A 24,203-nucleotide genomic window follows, 5' to 3' on the forward strand; every position below is an offset into this window, starting at 1 on the left:
TAAGATGCCTATTGCTATTTCTTCTTCTTGATTTTTAGATAATTTAAACTGACTTTCTGTTAAAATAGACTGGGATATGTCTTTTTTTTTTTTTTAAGATATCACCTCCCACCCTCAAACCTCCTTCCACTCTCATCATCACTGATAATTAGTAATTTTGGTTGAATCAATATTCAATGTTTATGCTATTATTATGGCCACTGCTGACACAAGTAACCTATTCAAAGTAGCTATCTTTTTTCAAATAATGTTTTGTTTACCTGAAGTTAGTAACTCCTGAGCTCTCTTTTGCTTAATTTTTCAATTTAACCTATACCAGAACTGTAAAACACCTTAATTAGATCTGTAAAAGACCTGTCATTTCCAACTACCTGAACATGTGCATAGATGTCCTGATTCAAATTTTCCTTTGGAGTCTTCACGGAACTACCTAGCCTCTTCCTTCAGTCTTTACTAGCTGCTCTTAAGGCAAGTTCCCTCAGTTCCTTTCTTAAGTTGATCCCCTGTTATTAAGAATTTTGTCTACCTTTTTTCATCCCCCTCAGCTTATTTTGTAAAATCACATACTCCAGCAGCTTCTTAAAAAATGGTGCAGGGAAGAAGAATGTTTTGAATGCTTGCATTTGGCATCTGATTGACCGTTTGGTTAAATACAGAATACCAACTTTAAGATCTTTTCCTCAGGACTTTCAAGGCACTGTTTCACTGTTTACTACCTTCAAGAGTTGCTGCTGAGAAGTCTGGTTACATGTTAATTCTGCTTCCTTCCTGGTGATGGAAACTCCCCTCACTGGAAGTTTAAAGATTTTCTCTTCACTTCTGGAATTCTCAGATTTCACAGAGATGTCACTTAGTTTGGTCCTTTTTCATTCATTGTGCTGGGGAATGGATGAACTCTTTCATTGTTGTGAGAATTAAAAAAAAAAACTTATACAGAGCACATGTAAGTGTAAGTGATGCTGATGATCACTAATATTTGTCCACATTTACCAATTTCTTTGATCACCATTGTTTCTGGCCTCTCAATTCTTTAAAGTTCAACTTCCTTCTGCATAAAATACATATTTTAACTTTTTTTAATAGTACATCCTTTTTAACATTCAGCTATAAGTGGAAAGCTGCTCAGTTGTTTCTGTAAAATTACAGGCTTTTTCATTTTAATTGTGAAGTAATTTACTTACAGAAGAGCTGCCAAAGCAGAACAGAAATCTCCCACGTGCCCTTCACTCAGATACACAACCTGTTAAATAGCACAATGTCCGCATTCTGCCCTTATTCTTGCATGACAGATTAGCTAAGTTTAGAATTCTTAGCCTGCGGTGCTCTTCCTTCAGTCCTTTGCAGATGTTATTCTGACCACTACTGTTGCTGATGAGAAGTCAACTGTCAATCTAATTTTTGGTCCTTTAAATATAAATTTGTTTTTTCTCTACAGATACTTTGAAGACTGTCTTCGCATTTGGCCACAATTTCACCAACTCTCTACTTTCCGATTCGCTTCAATTTATGATTCTTTCACCTGTTTCTACTGCTGTTTAACCTTGTATTAATATTTCCCCCAAACTAAGGACTTTTATTTCAATAGTCACAATTTTCATTTCAATTAATTCTATTTGGTTGGTTTGCAAATTCACTTACTTCAGTGTCTTAGTCTTTCATTTAGACGCTTCAGAAAGACTTGTTTAATACTGTTTCTCTGACTTAAATCAATTCCTTACTGGACTGTGAGATCCTAATTCTTCCTCATGTTGGACATTTCCTGGTAATTGTCTTGCTATGATTTTCACCTTGACTGGGAAGGTGTTTTTCCTGGTGCTCCCTGGTTGAGGAACAAGCCCTAAAGAGCACACAGTATGCAATCGCTAGCACTTAGAAACCCACAAAGTTTACAAATTCAAGCGTAAGTTTTAATTTAATTTCTTGCCTTGTGATTCTCATATCACATGGACAGTACACATTCACATTAAACACTGGTGTCGAGACGCAAGCCTGGGAAGACAGTATAATGCAGTGATTTAGAACTTGGATTCTGAAGCTAAGCTGGAATCCTGCATTCTTCCACTCACGGGACGGATGGTCTTGGGCAGGTTACTTAACTTCTATGTGTCTCAGTTTGCAGCTCAATCAAATGCAGTTTATAACTGCATCTACCTCAAAGGTGTATATGAGGTTTAAATGAGTAAACTTAAATTGCTTAGAATAGTGCTTGGCACACAGTAAGTTTAAATACACTAATAAACAAATGAATGAATATGTTTTTGTTGTTACTATGATCTTCATCACCACTATTTTTTTTTTTCTTTCCACCCAGAAAACTGAGCAGAGACAAGCTTCCTTGATGCTAACTTATAGGATGAAGATTTTTTTCTAGTCAGTCTCCCTTTCTTAGATGGAGTAGCATACATACACACATACAAAAAAAAAGTATCTGTTTATTATTATTTATATTTAAAAGGGTAAGTGAAGCAGGACAGTATTAAGTTAGTCTATGGTACACAATTAGATTAACAATACAGAGGGTTTACAGTCGATAAGTAGTTCTTAGTTCCTATCTATCATTTATTAATTGTAAAAAAATATATACTCTTGTAATAAATTGTGTTTAGTTAGGTTTTCTCTTCTCAGTATGGAAGGCTTTGGATATCAGAGGATTAAACTTTTAGAAGGGAATGCTTGTTCAATACCTACTCTACTGCCTGAACTGGCTGCCTAGTCTGTTCTGCAAAAGGAGGAGAGGAGTTAACTAAAAGGCTTAAATAATGAGAAGTATGTGTAATCCATGCTTCCTGGTCCCTCAAGGAAACCTTATCCATCCCACAGGGATGTGAGAGTTGATTAGGAACAAAGTGCAGTCATTTATCTGGGTGTGGAACAAGGTGAGGTGGAGACCAGGCTTTGATACCACGTTTCAGGTTCATCCCCAGGGAGGAAAAAGGTCACAGTGATTTACATTTGATTGCTACTTGCTTTGTGACTATTGTTACAATAGTCTTTTTGTTAACTTGATATTTTCCCCCAAATAAAATGATGTATTCTCAGCTGCCAATGATTTTTTTTGGCTAGGAGAAAGTTTTACAAGATTAATTTGTTCCAACAGAACTATGTCATGCTACAGAGTTCTCTTAGTTATTTCATATTTCTCCTCCCCAACAATGCCACAAAAATTTACATCAAATTGTATTATCAAAATGCCTATCAACTGAAACATTATGCTGTAAATCAGGAACTGACGAAAGAAACATTATAAACTGACTATATGTCAGTGTTCAAAAATTAAATTAAAAAATGCTTATTACCCCTGCACAAGAGATGATTTATGTTATTAGGTCAAGTTTTTTCTCAAGACAAACATCCAGCACAAACAAAAAAGCCACACACAATGCATTATAGTTATCATGTATTTCTCATCATTACTAAGTTAAACAATGACAGTATCTGTGGAAAATGTTCTGTGACAAATATATGTCTGTTGTTAAAGACTGATCAGCTATATAATGTATGCACAGCTGTGGACTCGCAGACCTACCCTACATTGTTATCTCCTCCACAGTTGCTTAGGTACATGCTATTTCGACCTGTGTTTTAAGAGGCATATAGGAGAAATATGCTGCCCTTAGTCAGAAGGAGTTTGTATTTTTCCAAAAGAAGAATCACTAAGGTCTTTAGTAAAACACACTACAGGCAGATTAAACTCATGGACTCTTGAAACTTAATGTCTCTGCATGTTAAAACAATAGAAAAATTCAAGCTGTCAAGGGGAAAACTTACTATTACTTTTATCCTTTTTAAAAACTGTCTTCTCATCAACACCTTAAGTGCAGTTACACAATTACTTTTAAAAACAGGGTAAAATGATCTTCCCAAAAGCTAAATTAAGATCATTTTCATAGTTCAAATAATCTTAAAATATCTTGCAAAAGTTATTTAAATAAATCTGTTATTCTCCTTAGTTAGCCCAAACATAAACATTTTAATAAGATGTATTTTTTACTAAAACAAAACAAAACAAAAAACTAACTTGGAATTTAAATGAAATGATAAAGTTCTGTTCCGCATTGGAGACCTACACAGAGTATCCAGACTATATAAAAAAGACTTTAAAGGTCTTGAAAGCATTCATATACTGAACTGTGGACCAGATAGGATAGTAACAGGGCTCTGACGACTATTAGAGAAAAAGTTAAAAATATATTTATATGGGATTCCAGTTGGTGCTTAAAAGCCTTTTTTGTTGCTTACAGAAAATAATGTAAGGAAAAAATACTTCTCTATCATCTTTTATCTTCCAGCCCCAGGATGGAATTTAATATATTTCTATAAATAGTATTAATAATTTATATGTAAACATAAATATAGGAATGATGTTTTTAAAGAGGCTATCTTATAATAGGTTAATTCCAAAGATAATGGGCAAGTAAGTTTAATTTGGCGACAACACAAAGAATACCTTAACACAAAATAAATAATACTTGTATCATATTATCTCCTGAAAAGAGCTTTCCATTGCTATACCAAGCTTGTGCAATATATCAATAAGGAAATTAAGAGGTACATGCACATTTAGCTCCCCTTTATTGTATTTCTTTCCTCAAATTGAACCAGGAAATCAGTAACCCTTTCTGACACCACATTTTAACTGGATAACAGAAACAAACTTCAGCATATGTTTTGAATGCAGGATTTTTACATGGATACATGCATTATGTACAGTTGACCCTTGATCAATGCAGGAGGTTACGGGGCTGAGACCCTCCACATAGTCGAGTATAACTTTAGACTCAGCCCTCCATATATGCAGTTCCACATCTGCGCATTCAATCAACCATGGATCATATATTGGAAAAAAAAATCCACATGTAGGTGGACCCAAGCAGTTGAAACCTGTGTTGTAAAAGAGTCAACTGTATGTATGCATGTACATGACAGATAGTTGAGCAACTGCTACGTACCAGGCCCCGTGAATGTGACAATGATCAACAAAGAGTGGTTCAAACAGAACTAAACACTTTAAAAATTTTATTACTAACTAATTAAGCGGAATATAAATATGAAATATGCACCGAACTGTAGGGTCATCCTCTCCTCTTCTCCTTCATAATTCACTTTTGGGTTCCAATGAACCAAAAAACAAAACAAAACAGAACAACAGTTAAGTCAGGACTGACAAGGAGAGCTTAGGCATCCAAGCAGATCACAGTCAGGATATTCATTAAGGTTCTGACGCAGAAATCTTACTATTTACATCTGCTTCAGGGCCTGATGGAGTCACATAAGACACAAATATCAATTACATGGATGTTAACTGTAGTTTGCATAAAGCTCAATGAGAAAGCTAAGCTTTGTTTAAGGGGAAAAAGGAACCACAAGAATGTCTGCATATGTGACAATCAAAACAAAAAGCAATTGCACGTACAAGGAATTCACCTAAAGTTAATGTTTTGTATCATATCATACATTGGGTTTTCAAAAATTCTTTTGATACAGTGACAGATACAGTGACATAAATCTCCTGTTTGGACATGCTGATGGAATGGTTTTTCCTACAACTAGGGAAGTCTCCACAGCTTCATTTTCTAACAGGATGGGGCTCTATTTCTTTCACTTCTATCACACAGTCCAGAGGTTCTTTCATGAATACCCAGCACAGTGCTGGACTGGCTATTCTGTAGCAAAATTTGGACTGCCGCTCAAAGAGCAGCCACCCAAATTCACAGCTATCACACAATACTTCTAGTGGGAATATGTAAAAAGAAAACTGGGGTGGGGACCACACATTCCTTACAAACTTGATGAACAGAAGGCATTCAGCCTGGCTGCTACTTCAATGTATTATAGAAAAAACAGTGGTTGTTCCAAGTCAGACTACTTGTCCAACTTAGTACAGATGTAACTACTTGTTTACGTACAATGTAGGTACTAAATAATAAATTTTTAAAATGTTCAAACCTTTTTGAATCATCTTATAAAGGCAGAATCCTAAACAATACTGGGGAAATATTTTAACGCAGTTTAAAACGATTTTCATTTTCATATTCAAAGGAAAGCTCGTAATAATGGAAAACTTTGATAATGATGTCGTGATGATGATGATTTCAGAAACAGAAAATACTAATCAGTCATCAAAGACATGGACTAGATAAGCAACAAGGATATATTATACAGCACAGGAAATGTAGCTATTATTTTGTAATAATCTTAAATAGAGTATAAGCCATAAAAAATACTGACTTACTATGCTGTATACTAATATTGTAAATCAACTATACTTCAATTGAAAAAAGAATATGGACTATTTCTGGATCATAAACTTAAAATCATAGTGGGTCACATGAGAAATTCAGTGTTCTTGAATTCTCCCATCTATTCTTGTCTTATATATATTTAAAAAAACAACAACACAATGATGATAGAAAATTCCCCTAAATTATAAAGAAAGGTTCAGCTAAATTGTAAACCCCTGATAAGGAAAAAAAATTTTTTGAGAACTAGTCACGCATTACTCTATGTACTTTGACAAATACTATCTTACTTAATTTCTACAATCCTAAGGGGTAAGTGTTCTCCTTACTTTAGAAATAAACCACAGCTCAGACACATTACGTAACTTGACCATTTTCTCTATATTCTTCTTTATGGTCTAGTTCAATGCTACCTTAAATTATAGTTATTTATGACATACTGATTCTTGAAAGCTCCATCAAAGCAGACTCCAAATTACTGTATCTTTTATAGCACTTGACATGGAAACTTGACCTAGCATTTAAAGAAAGAAAGAGGAAAAAAAAACAATGAATTAAAACTAGATTCTACCACTTATTAGCTAAGCAGCATTAGTCTGTAATTTCTATGAACTGAAGTTTTCTCCTGTGAGGAGTAACCCGACATTGCAGGATTACTGTATGGCAGGATTCTGTACCTCCACGTCACTGTCTTTTGGGGCCAGGTGATTGGGGGGGTGGTTGTGTTACTGACCTGTGCACAATGGGATATTTAGCAACATCCCTCGCCCCTATCTTGTAAATACCAGCAGCACACCTCCCCGCTAGCTGTGACAACCCAAAAAGTCTCCTGTCAAAATGACAATGTCAAATACCCCTGGAGAATGAGGTATTTGAGAACCACTGCTATAGGTAAAAGTATTATAAAAATGAACTGAAAAAGCGTATGATCTCCCTCAACTCTAGAGAATCCCCTTCAGGTGGGAGAAGGTAAGGACAAGGTTTCCTGAGCCAAACCTCTAGTGGTAATACTCCTAAAAGCAACAATCAGCAACACAAAATTCTAATAACCTTATGCGTTGTAGTAAAGATGGCTACAAATTCTTGATTATTCCTTCAAGAGAGAGACAAATTCCCTACTTTACATTCAGACAATCTGAGTGACTTCTTTGACCAAAAGAATGAAGCTCAAGTCATGATTTGGAACTGATGAGGTCATAAAAGTCTTGTACCTTGTGCTCATAAGTCCACCTACACTGAGACTGACGTGCTGGAAAGACCACAAACATAGGGACAGAGGTTAACAGGCCCACCGGAGCCTGGCCTTCCAGACTCCTCAGCCAGGGCAACAGACGTATGAGTGAAGCTGCCTTGGATCCTCTAGTCCGTACCACCTGCTAGCTGAAGACTACCCAATGGCCTCTGTTGATGCCTCATGTAAGAGAAGACTTGCCAAAACCTGTTCAAATTTCTGACCCTCAAAATTGAGAGATTTAATGGTTGTTTTCAGGCACTAAGGTTTCAGGGAGTTTGTTTTTATACAGTTTGTATACATTTGGTATACATATACTATTCAATTAAAGATTTTCATATGCTTTAAAGAAAATCTCTACATAACTATCTTTACTGGCTCAAACGAAAAGAAAAGAAAAGAAAAGAGAAAGAAACAAAACCTGGTGGGGTAAAGACAACTGTACTGAATTTACGTGGGAGCACACTGGTGACCAGTCAGCAGTAAAGGGTGGCAGGAATTAAAAGACAGATTCCCTTAAAGCTTTTTTAAGACTCTGCCCTTATCCTTCCCTTGATTGTCCCTTCACCAGAAATTAGCAGAACAACCCAGATCTTTGTCAGCAGGATAAAGTCAGGACTTTCCTGGGAGGGGAAAGCTCATGAGAACAGGTACTGACTGATTTCTCTTCCTAGTCCTTCTTTCCCAAAAAACCCTACAGAGCTGGTGAATCATAATACAAAGAAACTACCTCTTAGAATTTGTATGATTTATTTCTAGGAGTTTAAAAAACAAACCCTAATCAGAAGTTGCCTAATACAGTAGCAACCAACAGAAGAATGTAAGAGCAACTCAGCGGTGCCAGCCAGGTGGCTATGTGACCTGAGACTCATGCCCTCCCTCTCCTTAAACTCACCTGGACTGACATAAACTAAGCCCTGGCTGTTGGCCATTCCCTCATACACACTATTACATGAGGTGGATAACACCCCCTCTCCCAAAGAATCATTAGCTCACTAGTTAAAATAAAAAGACATCTGGAGCATGAAACTACTGTAAAACAAAGACAACACACCAAACAACCTACACTATCTGAAGCAGAATTAGTCAGTTAGATGATCCAAGAATGTACATCGAGGGACAAAGGAGAGATATTAGCATTATGAAGCCACAATAAGAAACAAACAAACAAACAAAAATCTGGTGGAAATACTGCATATGAAAAAAGGACATCCAGATAATAGGAGTTCAGAAGGAGGGGGGGAAATAAAACATTTTAAGAAAGAAATAAATAAACATTAAGAAATAATGGGAATAAATTTCCTAGAATTAAAGATAAAAGAAGTCAAGATTTCAGTATTCCAAGAGGCAAATAAGATGTAAGAAAAAACCCTCCTTCCTAGAAAAGCTAAGAATACTGTGTGTGTCAGTAGTACTTTCAGGGAGTATTCAAAATTTTAACATGTAATACACTAGCATCACTTTGGGAAATCCAGAAGTAATCCTGAGTAATCCCAAAGAAAGCAAAATACCTGTATGCACAGAAATGTTTTACTACAACACTTACTATAAGAGGGAAACCCTGGACACAACCAAAATGTAATAATGAATGGTTTAATGACATATTATACAGCCATTGTCATAGTGTTGAAAAGACGTTATGTTAAACAAATCGTATGATTCGAGGGAATCTAAAACATCCAACCACCATGAGAAATTTACAATAAAACTACTATGAATATTTACTTTTTTAATGATTAAAACTTACAAACCTGTTTTTAAAAATCTGACAAACTTGGTAGCCTGTGTTTTGAAAATGTCTAGACTTCGTCAAAGACAGGCCAACAACAATTACATTTTAGATATAATTCACAGAAACACTAGCTTCCAAGAGTATTTACACTATTTATACTAAAGCAGAATATAACGTAGCTACTCTTATTGAGTGAGCAGCTTACGGCAGCTTTTGGACTTTATAAATTATAAAATATAGTGTGGAAAATTTCAATATCCACTATGCCAGGGAAAGCACAGGTCTTAACTTCTACTAAGTGCTGTGTATTTTTATCATTTTCAGTAGCTCTGCTCCACATGAGACCATTGCCTGCCTTCATTTCTGGAATGCTGCCCCAATTCTTCTCTCCAAGGCCTTGTTGCCAGGGTTGCAGCTGCACAACCAATTCTTATTAAAATGTAAGTCTTTGAAATGCAAGTCTATGGAAAGGGACATAAAGGATTTCATTATCTTTTCTCAAAACTCACAGTGAGGACTGCACCCCCACCCTCCCCAAGCCTTACCACCATTTAGCACCCTTCTTCATCAGCTCACATACCAAATACAGTAAACGCAGCAGCTCAGTCTTACATACACAAATAAAAAGTCATAAAGCAGTAAGCTGGATAGTAATGAACCTCAAAGTCTAGCAAAAATTATTTTTAAATGACTTCTAACATATATGATCTAATCACAGGTTATAGCTGGATACTCATACAACGTGAATAGTAGTTTCAAACATCACTACGAAATACTTTTAAAGAATACACATTTGCAAGAGAGAAGAGGCACTTCTGTGATAATTTCAGAAACTTCAAGTCAAGAAAAAAAACTGCAAGTAATTTACTCAAAATGGAAAATACTTTATGAGCTATTAATTTTGATGGAGAACTATTCATGCCTTTAAAATTATCTCTTAAAATAAGAAACATTGAAGGACAATTTACACTCCTTTTCCATTTTTTTTTACTAGATTCTCATGTACTTTCCTTCTCTCAATAAAATCCTTAAACACTGCTTGACTGTGCCCTTGAAAGACAATTCATAACTGAGTTCACCTAGTGGGAAAAGTTAACAGACAAAACTGTCAAGATCATGAATGTAAAATTATTTTCAATTAAAAGTAAACAGTGGTCAGTCTGTTGCTACGTAAAAATGACCTTTTTTATTAAAACAGAATTTTTAATACTGGTATGTCAGTGGAATTCTGGTAACACAGAAAACCTTCGAATTTCAACCATGTTAGAGAAAAGAATTAAAGTTAGCAAAATTCGTTGGGGTTAAGTATAGCCTTGTCTGTTCCCTGAGCGACTCATTCATGGTTAAACAGAAGGAAAAAAACGGGGGAGGCAGAGGGAAGGATACTATCCCCTGAGGATTTTATTTTACAAGACATACCTAAAGTTAAAGCAACAAAGGACACTGAGGAACACTTTTTAAAAAGTAATTACCTGTTTCATCTTTGATGATTAAACTGAAATAATTAAATGTGTAAGATAAATTTTTTTAAGTATACAAGAAATACATAATTACAATGCTTGTTAAAAATGTAGATTGAGATCACTGCACATTCATTATCATGGCTACTATCAAAAAATAAGCAAAACAGACAATAGCAAGGTTGATGAGGATGTAAAGAAACTGAAACCTTCCACACTGTCGGTAAAACTGTAAAATGGTACAACTCCCATGGTAAACAATACAGAGGTTCCTCAAAAATTTTAAATACTACCATATGATCCAGCACTTCCATTTCTGAGCATATATCCCTAAAAACTGAAGGTAGGGTCTCAAAGAATATTTGCACACCCATGTTGCCAGAAGCACTTCATATAAGCCAAGAGGTGGAATTAAGCCAAATGTCCATCAGCCAATGAATAAACAAAATGTGACACATACACACAACGGAGTATTAGTGTGATATATACCTAACAGTGGAGTCTTAAAAGGAAGGAAATTCTGTCACATATGACAACGTGGATGAACCTTAAGGATGTTACGCTAGGTAAAATAAACCAGTCACAAAAAGAAAAATACCATATGATTCCACTTAAATGACATATCTAAAGTAGTTGAATTTATAGACAACAAAGTAGAATGGTGGTTACCAGGGACTGCCAAAGGCGGAAGAAGGGAGATGTTTAATGAGTAAAGAACTTAGGTTTTGCAAGATGAAAAAGTTATGGAGATCTGTTTCAAAACAATGTAAATATACTTAACACTACTGAACTATACGCTTAAAACTGGCTAAGATGGTAAATTTTTATGTTCTGTTTTTAACTACAATAAAAAACATTTTTTAACATAACCTCTAAGGTCTCTCCCATGAGTTGATAAAGATGAAAAATACGATGAATCTGTTTGGTTTTTTTTTTTTCAAACTAAGTACCACTTAATAATTTGCTTTTGTTTTTTGGTCAGATTCGTAGTAAATCACTAAATCTCAAAAGATACACCAATATTAGCTTCCTGTATAGCCTCTCTCAGGTATTCTAGTAATATACAAGAACAGAAGTATAAATTCTTTTCTTCTTAAAACATTTTCACGTGACCATATACATCATTTGGCAGCTTGCTTTTTCACTTAACACTTTATCTTGGAAATCAGACAATATCAGTAACTTAAAAAACTGCCTCCCTCAATTGTGAAAGGCTGTATGTTATCATTCGGGTATAACTTCCCTCCAATAGACAGGAAGCTGGGTTGCTTCTAATCTTTTACTACTACAGAGATGCTGTAAAGAATCATCTTGTAAATTCAGACATGTGGAATGTGATGAAATAGGATTTATCTATAGGATAAATTCCAAGAAGTGAAATGGATGGATAAAGGGTCTATACACTTTAATTTTGGGTAGGCATTTTAAGATTTGACAGATATTTTTTGAATCTCCTTCTAAGAGAATGTAACAACCTATACTCCCACTAACAATTAAGTATCTGTATTACCAGTCTTCCAAAAAATATTTTATTTAAGGCTTCCTAACTGCAATAATTTAAAGGGAAAAATCTACCTTCTTCCTATGAAGGCAAGAATCAGAATATTTTTTTTTTGGATGACTACCCAGCTATAATACTGCAATTTTAAAAATCTTTTCTCCACTGATCTGAAATGCACCTTGTTATTATATTCTAAATTTCAATATCATTTGGGGGCTATTTCTATTCTGTAACACTGATATAGCTCATACACCAGAATAGTTTTAGATTTGCATTTTTAATATCTGAGAGAACTAGCTCTTTTAAAAAAAATTTTTTTTCAAAAATTGACTGGGTAATCTAATTTTTTCCATTTAAAACGTGGAGCATTAAAAAAAAAAAAAAAACCATTTCAGGTAAATAGTCTGAATTGCAAAAAATTAAAACCTACAAGTCTGAAAAAGTACCAGCTGAAAGAAATGTGCTCCAAAGGTCTGTTAAGTGACAGGTAGAAATGTTGCCGGAAAAAAAGCACTCATCCTATCAAAGGCCAGCTCAGTCTTGGCAGGCACATCGTGGTCCCGGGCCTCCACCAGGCTCGAGTTTCTTTGCCCAGAAATCCATTCTTATAGTTTTTGACCCAAATAGCTTTACTTGTATCAGCATCACAGTCACGATTTTTAATCAAATTACCTTAGCCAAATTACCTCAACTGGCCTAAGAAAGCCAATTGTTTCCATTTGGGTGGATAAATCTCTAACTCTGAAAAGTACAGAGATCAACACGGAAAAGATGAAGTGAAGCAAAACTTACAGTACTAATACTTATGCGCTATTAAACATATTTGTAGTAACTTATTATGGTACTTCATAATCTATTAAGATATTTGAAAGACAAGAACATTTGATATGCTAAATGTATAGGTTTATTAAACTTTCATGATTTAAGTTTTAGGAAGATTTGTTTGTTCTATTGGTAAATATACCTTGTTAACTGTTGGAAATATCTGAGGGACTCAGGAAAGTAACCATAATTTAAAATGTCTAATGATGTAATTAGGTATGAAAGCGTTGGTCGGTATTTAAGAAGTAATATTTACTCTTCAATATCTGGCATTAAAACCCACTGACAATATAAATAGCACTGAACTTTTTTAGTGAGTTTTATAGGTCAGCCATTTTTAAAGAGAATTACAGAAACAGGGAGACAGCCATTAGAATATGGTCTTGAATGGAAATTTTCTATATCCACTTCAAGATCAATACATTTCATTTAATTAATATTCTCTGTATTTTTCAGTGAACATGTTTTTAAGGCATTCACAAGTACTACTTGATGGTCATAATAAATGAAAACAGGTGTCTTGCATGTGACTACTCCTTTTCAAAGAGGAAATGGCTTCTTTTATAAAAGGCTGTCGTCTGTCCATAAAGCACAAAACAAAGTACATTTTCTCATGCTGCCACAAAACACTCCTTCATCAAAACCACAAAAGGGCTGCTTTTATGATTTCTTCATGGAAATCACAGCCTTTACAGTAAGGACATAGAGCAACAGCTACAATAAGTCCTAGCTGCTGTGGCAAGGCTTATTACACTACTACTACCTGCTAAGTGGCCCGACATTAAGGCCACCAATTCTATTTACATAAGCACAACACTGCCCCTCAGATGGCAATTATTTCCAGATACTTCTACCCTGGGCCACTAACCAAAAAACTGGAGATTTAATATCAATTTCCATTCTCTTAAACCATAAAACTACAGTAAGACTTTCAAAAACCTTTTCTAGAGGTAAACAGATATTTTTGATCCTACTGTGAAAATTGAAGAGCTGATGGCATTAATCTAATCCCTCCACGTCACCCAAGCTCTTTTCTCATCGACACTTACATGTTAGAATAGGAGAAACTGAGAGCCATTTAGGGGCAATGTTTAAATGAATACCCCACTCTGCCTCCACACTTTAATAACTGTCTGTAATGTACACACTTCCTCGTTCCCTCACATCTGGTGAATCAATTAAATTTCATGTATGTGCGTGCGCACGTGTGACAAATATCTAAAACCGCCTGGCAGTTTCAAGTAGATCGGTACCCTACAGCACGATGCTATCAAGTCAGAATGAAAACGGTAGGATGAGAAATCAGCCACATGAACAAAAAAACAAGAAACAACAACTGTTAATACTAAACATATATTTTCTAGTTTTTCTTCCTTCTGTAAAACGGATATATTTCCTATTACTAGTCAAAACATACGCTATCAAGATGTCTCACTAATCAGATAACTATAAAAATTAACTTACTCAATATATTTATCGAGCTCCTATTATTTACGTAGACTGGGCCTACATAAATAAACATTTTAAAATATGTTTAAAATAAAGTAAATATAAATCAGCAAATTATAAAGTATATCAAAATATTTTTAAACGCATAATAGTGAATTTACCAAAGATATAGGAAGTTTAAACTACCAGAGATTAAAACTGAAGAACAGTATTTAAGTAGATAAAAATAAGTGAACAATTTTTAGTTTGGAGCAATTATGACATAGTGCCAACGCTTTAAAATGTGGCCTTCACAGAGGTTAAAATAGAATTTTAAAAAGTTCTTAATAAAACAGAAGTAAGTTGATCTCTTTTACATTTTATTTATACGGAATATCAAAAGATTGGCTTTCTGCTCAGAGGTGAAACACTATAAACATTCCAATTAATGTAAGCATTTCATGAAAGATTAGATGCCTTAAATTAATAAACAAGACAAGATACTCATTGTAATCACAATGTTCTACAAGTTCTAGCCAATGCAGTTAGTAAGTGAACCAACTTAAGACATGAATCTGGAAAGGATAAAGCAAAATTATGTTTACTTACAAATAAAGACAGCAGTCCCAGAAAAGCTAAGTGAATTGAATATAAGACTATTAGAAACACTAACTGAATGTCATTAAGTTAGCTGATTAAATTTAACAAAAAGCAATAATCTTCCTAATGTTAGCAATAAACAGATGAGTTTAAGCTGTAAAAGCACAATGAAGCAGCAGTAGAGCAGTGGTTAAAGGCGCAGCGGGGATTTAAGCATAGCCCTTGACTTCACGAAGTTTACAGTGTGCTACAAAGGCAATATACTCCAACATTATGGACATGAAGTAGAAATGCAGAAGACACTAAAAGACAGCGGGTAATCAGAAAAGGGAGAAATCAAATGAATTGGGATGATTTCCACAGCAAGTAATGGAAAATCTGAAGGGAAAACTGCTTAAACGATAAGGAAATACATTATGTCACAAAGCAGAGAATCCACAGTGAAGGTGGTTCTAGGCATGGTGAGTGGGGCTCCAGTTCTACTTCTCTGCAGTTCTCTTGCCTCTGCCCTCCTTTAGGGAAGGGAGTTACCTTCAGGCTGGTAGCAAGACAGCTGTAACAGATCCAGATGTCACATCCAGAGAAGACAAGCTCTATGGGAGGGACCATCTCTTTTCTTCTTCCTCAAAAGTGAGAAAACCTTTCCCTGCAAACGTCCCCTTTACTTCCCATCTGCCAGAACTGGCATTCATGCCCACTCCTAACACAGGCACTTCCGAAGGCAACGAGACCCACCGTAACCAAGATCAGAATGAATGCTGTTAACTATCATGACCATCGCTTTAGTGATGGCTGAATATATCAAGGGAGACAGGCCTTGAGGATAGCATGATTTGGACTAGAGAAAAAAATAAAAGATAAAAATATACAGACAAAGCAAGGGATGTGTCCAACTGAAGAAGAAAGTCAAACTGTAACCATACACTAAACACACTTCAGGGATAAAAAAATTCTCCTGAACTGTGCTGTTATCATCCTCTGTAACACAAAAATTAACTGACTATTCAACAGTCGGTAATGCTAAGCATGCAGGAGGAGGAGTTCTCTTTTTATGGGAAGGCTTTAGGTTAATTACCAGTGGGGACAGTCAGACTCACCACTCCTTGTCAACAGAAGCCAACCCATTCAGCTATCTCTGGGTTGAGCACATTCCATATTATGCATACAGATGGCTGCAGACTCACTGTCAGTAGAAGCTGTTCCTTGAAGCTGTCTTCTCATTTGGCTTCGAGGTTTTACTCAAAAATCCACACACTCACAACTGGCCCTATCTGCAAACAAAAGCACGCAATTAGGAGGCAAAAAGCTGAAGGGAGCAATTCCTCCCTCCCTCGCAATCTGTAATTAACTGATACGTATGAAAACTGAACTTAAACACCAGATTCACTAAGCACCATGTTCAAACTAAGCAACCTGAATTTCAAAGGTTCTAATGTGCTTATTACACAGTTACCACCCTTTTCCCATCATGTAAATTTATTGTAGTGTCCACAGTATACCAGGTGCAACTCTTACCCACAGGTAGGAAGCAACACACTTACGTTTGGTGGAAGCACACAAGGCTGGCCTACACAGCGTGTTAAAGGAGACCTGCCTACATTTATTAATCAGAAGATTTAACTTAAAAGTGAAAATATCTGACATCTCTTAAAAAAAAAAAAAAAAAGAAGAAGATCTGGCAATACTGGGCCCACTTTCCCACCTGGTAACATTCTGTTGGAGCTGATCAGCAGCTAATCCTTCAGATGAGACATGGGCTTTGCAGTTCTCCACCGATGTCACCCCTCTCTTATATTAGAACCCAGCTCACGGTTGTCTGTCTGGAAACTGTTGGCATCTGAGCTTGCAAACTCTGCTTTATATTTATAATAGCTCATAGGGAACGTTTATTACTGCCAAAGCCAAGCATGTTTTTCTGCCTTGTGGATACAACATAGCATAGCAGTAACCACGTTGACTTTGGACTCAGAGGGCCGTAGGCTTGAAATCTAATTCTGCAAATAACTAGCTGTGTGACGTCAAGCCTATTTTTAACCTAAGAAATATTTCTTCATTTGCAAGTCTCCAAACAAACATATAAGCACAAACAACAGACCTAAAATCTAACATGTCTAGGCTGAATTGATGATTCCACATCCATTCCTTTCTCACAGTCCTCATCTCAGTAAATTGCACTATGATACATGTAGTTTGTGCTCAAGCCTCAAACCTCAAAGTCCTTATCATATACTCTCCCTCATTCCCTCAAAACCACCACCAAAGTGGTTGATTCTCTAGAGTATGTAATTTGAACAGATCCTTAGAATCCCATAAAAACCATTAAAAAAATCCCCAGCAATTCCTCAGAATCAACTGCTTTTCTGAAATTACCTCCGAATTCATCTATTTAAATAATGGTAGCTTGAAATTTCAAGGTCCCACATTTATGAGGACTACTACAATTTTATGAAAAGATGAAGACAAAATATTGGGGATGTCACATATCAAAGTAAGGCATTTCATTTTGTAAGCTTAAACATTTCTTCAAGTCTAAACTGACAATGAACTAGGATGTTATGCTTAATCTGAAAATGAAATTAAGAAAACAGAAAGATGACCAGAACTAACTAATGAGCTTATTAGGAAGGTTGCAGGATATGAAGTCAATACTCAAAAATCAATTCTTTTGCTATAGAACAATTGTTCACTTATCATACAACCCAGCCATTCTATTCCTAGGTTATTTGCCTAAGAGAAATCTAAGTGTATGCCCACAAAAGCAGCTTTACGTTTAATGGCTGAAAACTGGAAACAAACTCAACTGTCTACCAACAATAGAATGGATACACAAAATGTTGTAAAGCCATTTAATGTTTCACTACTTGCAGTTTTTAAAAATGACTATTATATACTCATCAACATGGATGAATCTCAAAATAATAATGCTGAGAAGCCATATCAAGAGTCCATATTGTAGAATCCATTTATATAAAATTCTAGAATCTCTAGATAGACAGATAGAAAGCAGTTCATCTGATTGCCAGGGGTGAGTGGCCAAGAGAATAGGAAGTACCTTCAAATGGCTGAAAAGAAACTTTTGGGGGTGAAAAATATTTTCATTATGTTGAGTGTGGTGATAGTTTCACACGTGTGTGTGTGTGTGTGTGTGTGTGTGTGTGTGTAAACTTAATATGTGCCTTTAATTTTAAGTTTAAAACAAAGTAATTCATTGCATATTAATAACTGGTACAAGGCTGATTAATATGAAAAGCAAAATCCCTTCAATGCATTAAGTTTGAAAATCATGGCCACAATCTTTCTCATCACAAATTAATTCTTTCAGAAGTATTATATCTCAATGGTAGTGATCAGAAACATAATTACTGATCACAAAGAAAACATGTGCCAAAACCATCACTCTACTAACCTAGTATAACTTGGCATGAGTAAAAAGGAAATGTGGCGGATTTCAGCACTATTCATTCAATTATAGTCCACAAAGTACATCAGTCTTTCACCACATTTGGAAGGAATTAGATAAAAAATATTGAGCCATTTCATTATCAACCAACAAGATATTTTAATATGTCATCTGGCATATTGACATCCATCTGGGTGCTATAATGCACTTCAGATTCTGCTCAGAATTAATGAAGAAGACATGAAATCAGATTTAATGTAACTGTTAAATGCTGGCATGGCTTGGTGCTTTTTCTACCACATTAAATGCCACCTCTAACCCCAGCTGCTCGTTATTTATAGTGAAGAGACAGAGCAAACTGCATTACTTTCTTAGCTGAACCTAACCATTAAATTTTAGACAGTATCATAAGAGCATACTCCCATCTCCACCCAGAGACATCTATTTTCCAAGGTAACCAGTCTCAGTTCCATCGTACTGCTACGACAAAAGGCTGCATCTTTAAAGAAACGAGTTAACAGTACTACCTTTCAATACTTTCAGGACTGTCAGAGAGAATACTAGTTCTGCATCATCCCGAAGGGCAGAACTCGAGTGACTGAGCGGAGGCTGTGTGTTCCATGTATTAGAACATCTGAGTCATTGCTGCCTGAAGGTGGAATGTCCTGCCTTGGGATACCGATCTTCAGCGGTCGGGGTATCAGGATAGTGAATCAAAAGTTCCCACAGAACTTTAGTTTAACTGTATCACTTTTTCCAATCCTCAGATCATCTTATGAATTTACAAATAAAATCTACTCTTTAATGCCCAATCCACTGTAATTCAAAAGTCTTCAGTTTAAGCTGATCAAACTATAACAACTAAAGTCCTAAGTCTTACAGCAACATTTCTGTTTAGTTTCCACTTTTCCCCAATGGACAGTGGCTTACAATATTACGCCTTGACCCTATTAAATTACTCTGATGTTGAATGAAAAATATGTGCTAAATATGTGTCCCATTTTCCTTGCTCATTTAACGTCAAACGCAAATCCCTTTTTCTTCCCAAAGAATATAGATCTAGCAGGGACAAATAAAGATCTGAAAGAAATCTAGTCCAATTTCCTCATTTTACAGCCTCACAAAGGTATCGAACTTTGCCCCAAATCTCATAACTGATCAGTATAATGCCTATTAGCACTGCACTAAATCACTATCACTTATTTCCTCTATAAGTACACTGTAAAGAAATGTGTATAACCATTCACTTAGTTATGTGGAAAGTTATCTGGACACTAATGTCGCAGTCAGTGGTGACACTGCTAAAGACTCAAGACACTTTGCGCTGCCTCGTGCTATTGTTTTGCCGGTGCTGTTAACACTCCTGGACCCTAAATGTGTAGGGTGTAGTAGGGTTACAGAAATGGATACAGGAGAGGGTGTACATGTGGACAGCTGTGAATTTTTAAACAGGGGGACAGAATTTATTTCTAACTTCTGGAGTTTCAGAATCTGGTGGAAAAGGATACATATGCTTTAATAAAAAACAGAAAAGGAGTGATGAGGTAATAAAGAGGGACTACTAGTGGGAATGCAAAATGGTGCAACCACTTTGGAAACAGTGTGGCAATATTCCTATAAAGGTATACATACACTTAGCCGGCACCCAAACCTACTCCCAAGAGGAATGAAGACCTATGTCCACACAAAGAATGCAGGCTAGACGAGGCAGTACAAGACAGCAGTTAAGAAAACGGGCCCTAGAGTCACTGCCAGAGTCTGAATTCTGGCACTGCCATTAATCAGATGTGTCATCTTTTGGCAAGTTATTCACTCTGCCTCACTTTCCTGAACTGTAAAATGCAAATAATTCATAAGGCAATTGTGAGGTTTAAATTAGGTTAATACATATAAAATGCTTGAAACATGGTCTGGCACAAAGTAAGCCTTCAGAATTACGGCTATCAGAAGGGGAATAGGGTTTATTATATAACATTATGATGGTAATTTTCTTAGCAAGTCAGAGGACATTTTAAAATACACATACACACCCACAGCAACTGCAGTACAATGTAGTGTTTAACAGTTTACTGTATTTTGTTTATGGTCAATATTAAGCCAATTCATTATTTCCAATTCTGACTGCCATGGAGAACTGCTGGCAAGAAATTTTACTTTCCTAAGATTTGGTTTCATCAACTATAAACAAAGACAATGCCACTTACCTCAGAGAATTATTGTTAAGAATGTAATAACATGTATAAAGTGTTTATATGCTTGGCACATGGTAGCTAAAAACTGATACCATTTTATTACACTATTATTTATATAAGTACGTATATATGTAATATGTATGTAATGTATGGGCACATTACAACTTGAGTGACCATTCATCCAGTCTGTATCTGCTTTTGATCATCCCAGTTTACATAGGTTCACAATGAAATTACCAACAGCCATTCCTCTTCTATCTCAGTATGTTCCAGTTCAGATAATACATTATATGGTCACCCTAATACATACCTAAAATACTTTCAAGATTTTCCCTCTATTTAGTTCTTCATCCTCTTGAATTTTCTCTTATTCCCTTTTTACTGACATTACCTCTTTGCTATCCAACTCACCATCCCCCTTTCCAAATACACAATCTCTGGCTGCTTTCCAGGTGATGGGTGACCTCAGTGCTTCAAGTCCAGGCTCCTCTGTGGTCTCATATGCCTCAACAATGCCATACTTCCAAAACCTAACCTTTCTGAAATTCCTATCTGTCCCTCCAATCTCAACTCCAGAATAAAACCTAGTGACCTAAAACACCGCCACCAACAATGGATTAAAGTTTTAGCTCTCTTGAGAGATAGCTACATGTTAATAGGTGACTCCTAGAGAGACAACAACTTAATCCAAAGTAGACGATCTTTAGTAACATCAATGTCAGATACTACAAAAGCTGAGGAGGAGAGATCATTTGAGGACCATTTCCTCTCCACAAACCAAACAACTGGGTTTCTACTAAATAAATATACCATAACAGCCTTGATTTCCTTCTTTTTTGCTGGTTCCCAAATAATCCAGTCGAAAACACCAAAGGCTCTTAGCTCAAGTATTAGATAACAGTTCCTAAAGGGCTTTGTCCTGTGCACTCCCTCTTTCACTCTACAAATCTCCCCTGGGTTGGTGTGATCACTCCCCCGAGTTCAATGTGTATACCGATGGAAGTCCTACCTCCAGCCCAAAGCTCTCCAGCCTAGGTGCCTTTCAGTTTAACGTCACATACCCAACTGCTTATCTGCTCCTTTCCCACTCAACTTATTTTCATTAAACTTTCTCACCTAATCAGTTTCCCCAAACCAAAAACAAGGGCATTATCCTTGCCTCCTACCTTTCATTCTCTTTCCCCACTGCCAAGTAACAATCAGATTCTCTCAACTGTTCTTCCAATCTGTTTCTTCCCAACCTTAGAGCCACTAGTGAAGGTCTGGGCACCAGCATGTCTAAAAAATACCAAAAGAGTTGCTTACTAATCTCCTGGTTGTTAATCTCAGTACCTCCAATTCATTCCCACTTAGGGTAGAATGATCCTTCTAAAATCAAGGTCTGATCATGTTTTTTCCCCCTACCTTTAAACTCCATTTAGTGACTCACTGTTATTCTCAGGAAACAGTCAGTTCTGTATTATGACTCACAAGGACCTTTATGGTTTGGTCCCCACTTTTCTCTTCAATCTCATTTACTGCCTCTTCCACTCATAACTGTGCATATAACCGTTCTCCATTTCTTTGTGTTCCTCAAACCCATTACCCACACTCTCTCTCTTGTTACCAGGGCATCACACTTGCTGTTCACGTCAGCGGTGTATACTCTTCTGAACTTGACATGGCCATCGCTTCCTTCAGGAAGCCTTCCCCAACCCTCCAAATCTACCTTTAGGCACTCTTTTGATGTATCGTGTGCCTTCCCTTCAGGGCACTTATAATGCAGAGGCTGCACCTCCAAACCATGGGGGGAACTTATGTCCAGAATTTCAGATATAGAAGTTCATGGATATGGCATCCTGTTTTGGGTGCCATATTTTAAGAGACACTAATAAACTAGAATGTATCCAAAGAGAAAGCAGGATGGTGAGAAGTCTGAAAATCATGTCATATAAGCAAGAGGTAAGGAAACTAGAGAGATTTAGCCTAGCAAAAAGCACAGGAGGAAGATATGACAAACTTCAAATAAGTGTAGGCCTTAGCATACAGCATGTGAAAGAGGAAACAGATTTATCGTGGGTTGTCACAGGAGGGTGGTTCGAAAGTCATTATGGAGACGTTTTAGAAAAGCACCCCCTAAAAGATACTGGGTTGTCTAGAAAAGTAGGGACTTCATAGTCACTAGAGGTTTTTAGATGCGGGACACTAAAAAGATTCCTATCTTTGGGAGAAGGTCCTACTAGACAATATTTACAGTCCAAATCAATCCTCAAGATTCTAAGACACCTAAAGTTATAAAACATTTTAAACATGATTAGGTAGCAGCTGAATTAAAGCACAGTCCCCTAATTAAAAAAAATCAAAAAACAAAACAAAAAAACTACCCTAGGAAGAAGCATAACTTCCCAACATGTGAGATTTAACTGCCTGTTTCACAAAGAAATCTGAGGAATTCCTAATTAATAAAAATAGCTGAATACATTATTTTTCTATATTAATGAACTTTTTAAAGAAAAACGGAGACATTTTTGATAAGACTGAAAGAAGGGAGTGTCTCCTACTTTATTTGACTCTGTGTGAAAAACCAAAAAGACACCTAAATGTCAGTCAGTCAGTTTATTCGGATAGAATGCTTATTTCTCAAAGGGAAAAATGGTATCAAAAAGGCATATTTAGTATATAATAACTTTTAAAAAGACTTTGGAGACATATTAATTAGGTTTATGATTTATACATGAGGAAAAGGGAAAGGCAGGAAAGAATTTTTAAAGGTTTCTGAATGTTTCACAGAATTGTGAAGAAGGCCACAGGTACAAGAAAAACTACTGCGGAAAATGGGGTGAAAGGAGACTGTGTCCTCTCTGCTGTACCTTGAGGTTGAACTGATATGGAAAGGAAGCCATTTTTGCATGAATGAGAACACAAAATGCAAAAAGAGAATAGACAGTATTTATTCTCATGGTATATGACTTTAAAAAGCACATAAAATGTCTACATCAGTAACTCACTGTCATCTTTAACTCACCAATACTTACAATCTCCATACTTTCATTTTACAACACTTAGAGGAAAAAAATTCTATTGTCATTAAAACATCACATTTAATAGATACATTGCACTTTTAAATTTGATTTTATTCAGGGAGATGGGATGGTCTTCTCTCCCCATAAGAAAAACTTTTATAATAAGAGTCTTTAAAAATAAACTAAACTTGTAAAACATTATTTCCCTTTCTATACAACTTTCTAAAACAACTCTACATATATGAAAGGCTATAACAGGGAAGTAACTAAGACTGGAAAGCCCATTATAGGTGGAATTGTGCCCCATTCTCCCTCCTATCACAAAAAAGAGGTATGATGAGGTCCTAACCCACAGGACCCCTGAATGTGACCTTATTTGGAAGTAGGGTTGTTGCAGACATAATTAGTTAAAATAAGGTCATACTGCAAGACGGTGGGCCCCTAAATCAAACATGATGAATGTCCTTATAAGAAACTGGCCATGTGAAGAAGACACAAACAGGGAGAAAACCACATGATGACAAGTCAGAGATTGGAATTACGCAGCTACAAGCCTAGGAATGCCAAGGATTGCCATCAAACCACCAGAAGCTGGG

The 24,203-nt window shown here is 36.1% G+C and overlaps 1 protein-coding gene across 1 annotated transcript in view; it reads right to left on the reverse strand.

Annotated features, from left to right (window-relative positions):
- Positions 1-24,203, reverse strand: part of CDC42SE2 (CDC42 small effector 2) — a 96,935-nt gene that overhangs the window by 54,386 nt on the left and 18,346 nt on the right. The window contains exon 2 of the mRNA XM_031673101.2: positions 16,111-16,284. The gene's annotated coding sequence lies outside the window, so the exon portion shown is untranslated. The remainder of the gene's footprint in view (positions 1-16,110; positions 16,285-24,203) is intronic.

Source organism: Vicugna pacos, chromosome 3 (assembly GCF_048564905.1).
Source record: "Vicugna pacos chromosome 3, VicPac4, whole genome shotgun sequence".
Lineage (NCBI taxonomy): Eukaryota > Metazoa > Chordata > Mammalia > Artiodactyla > Camelidae > Vicugna > Vicugna pacos.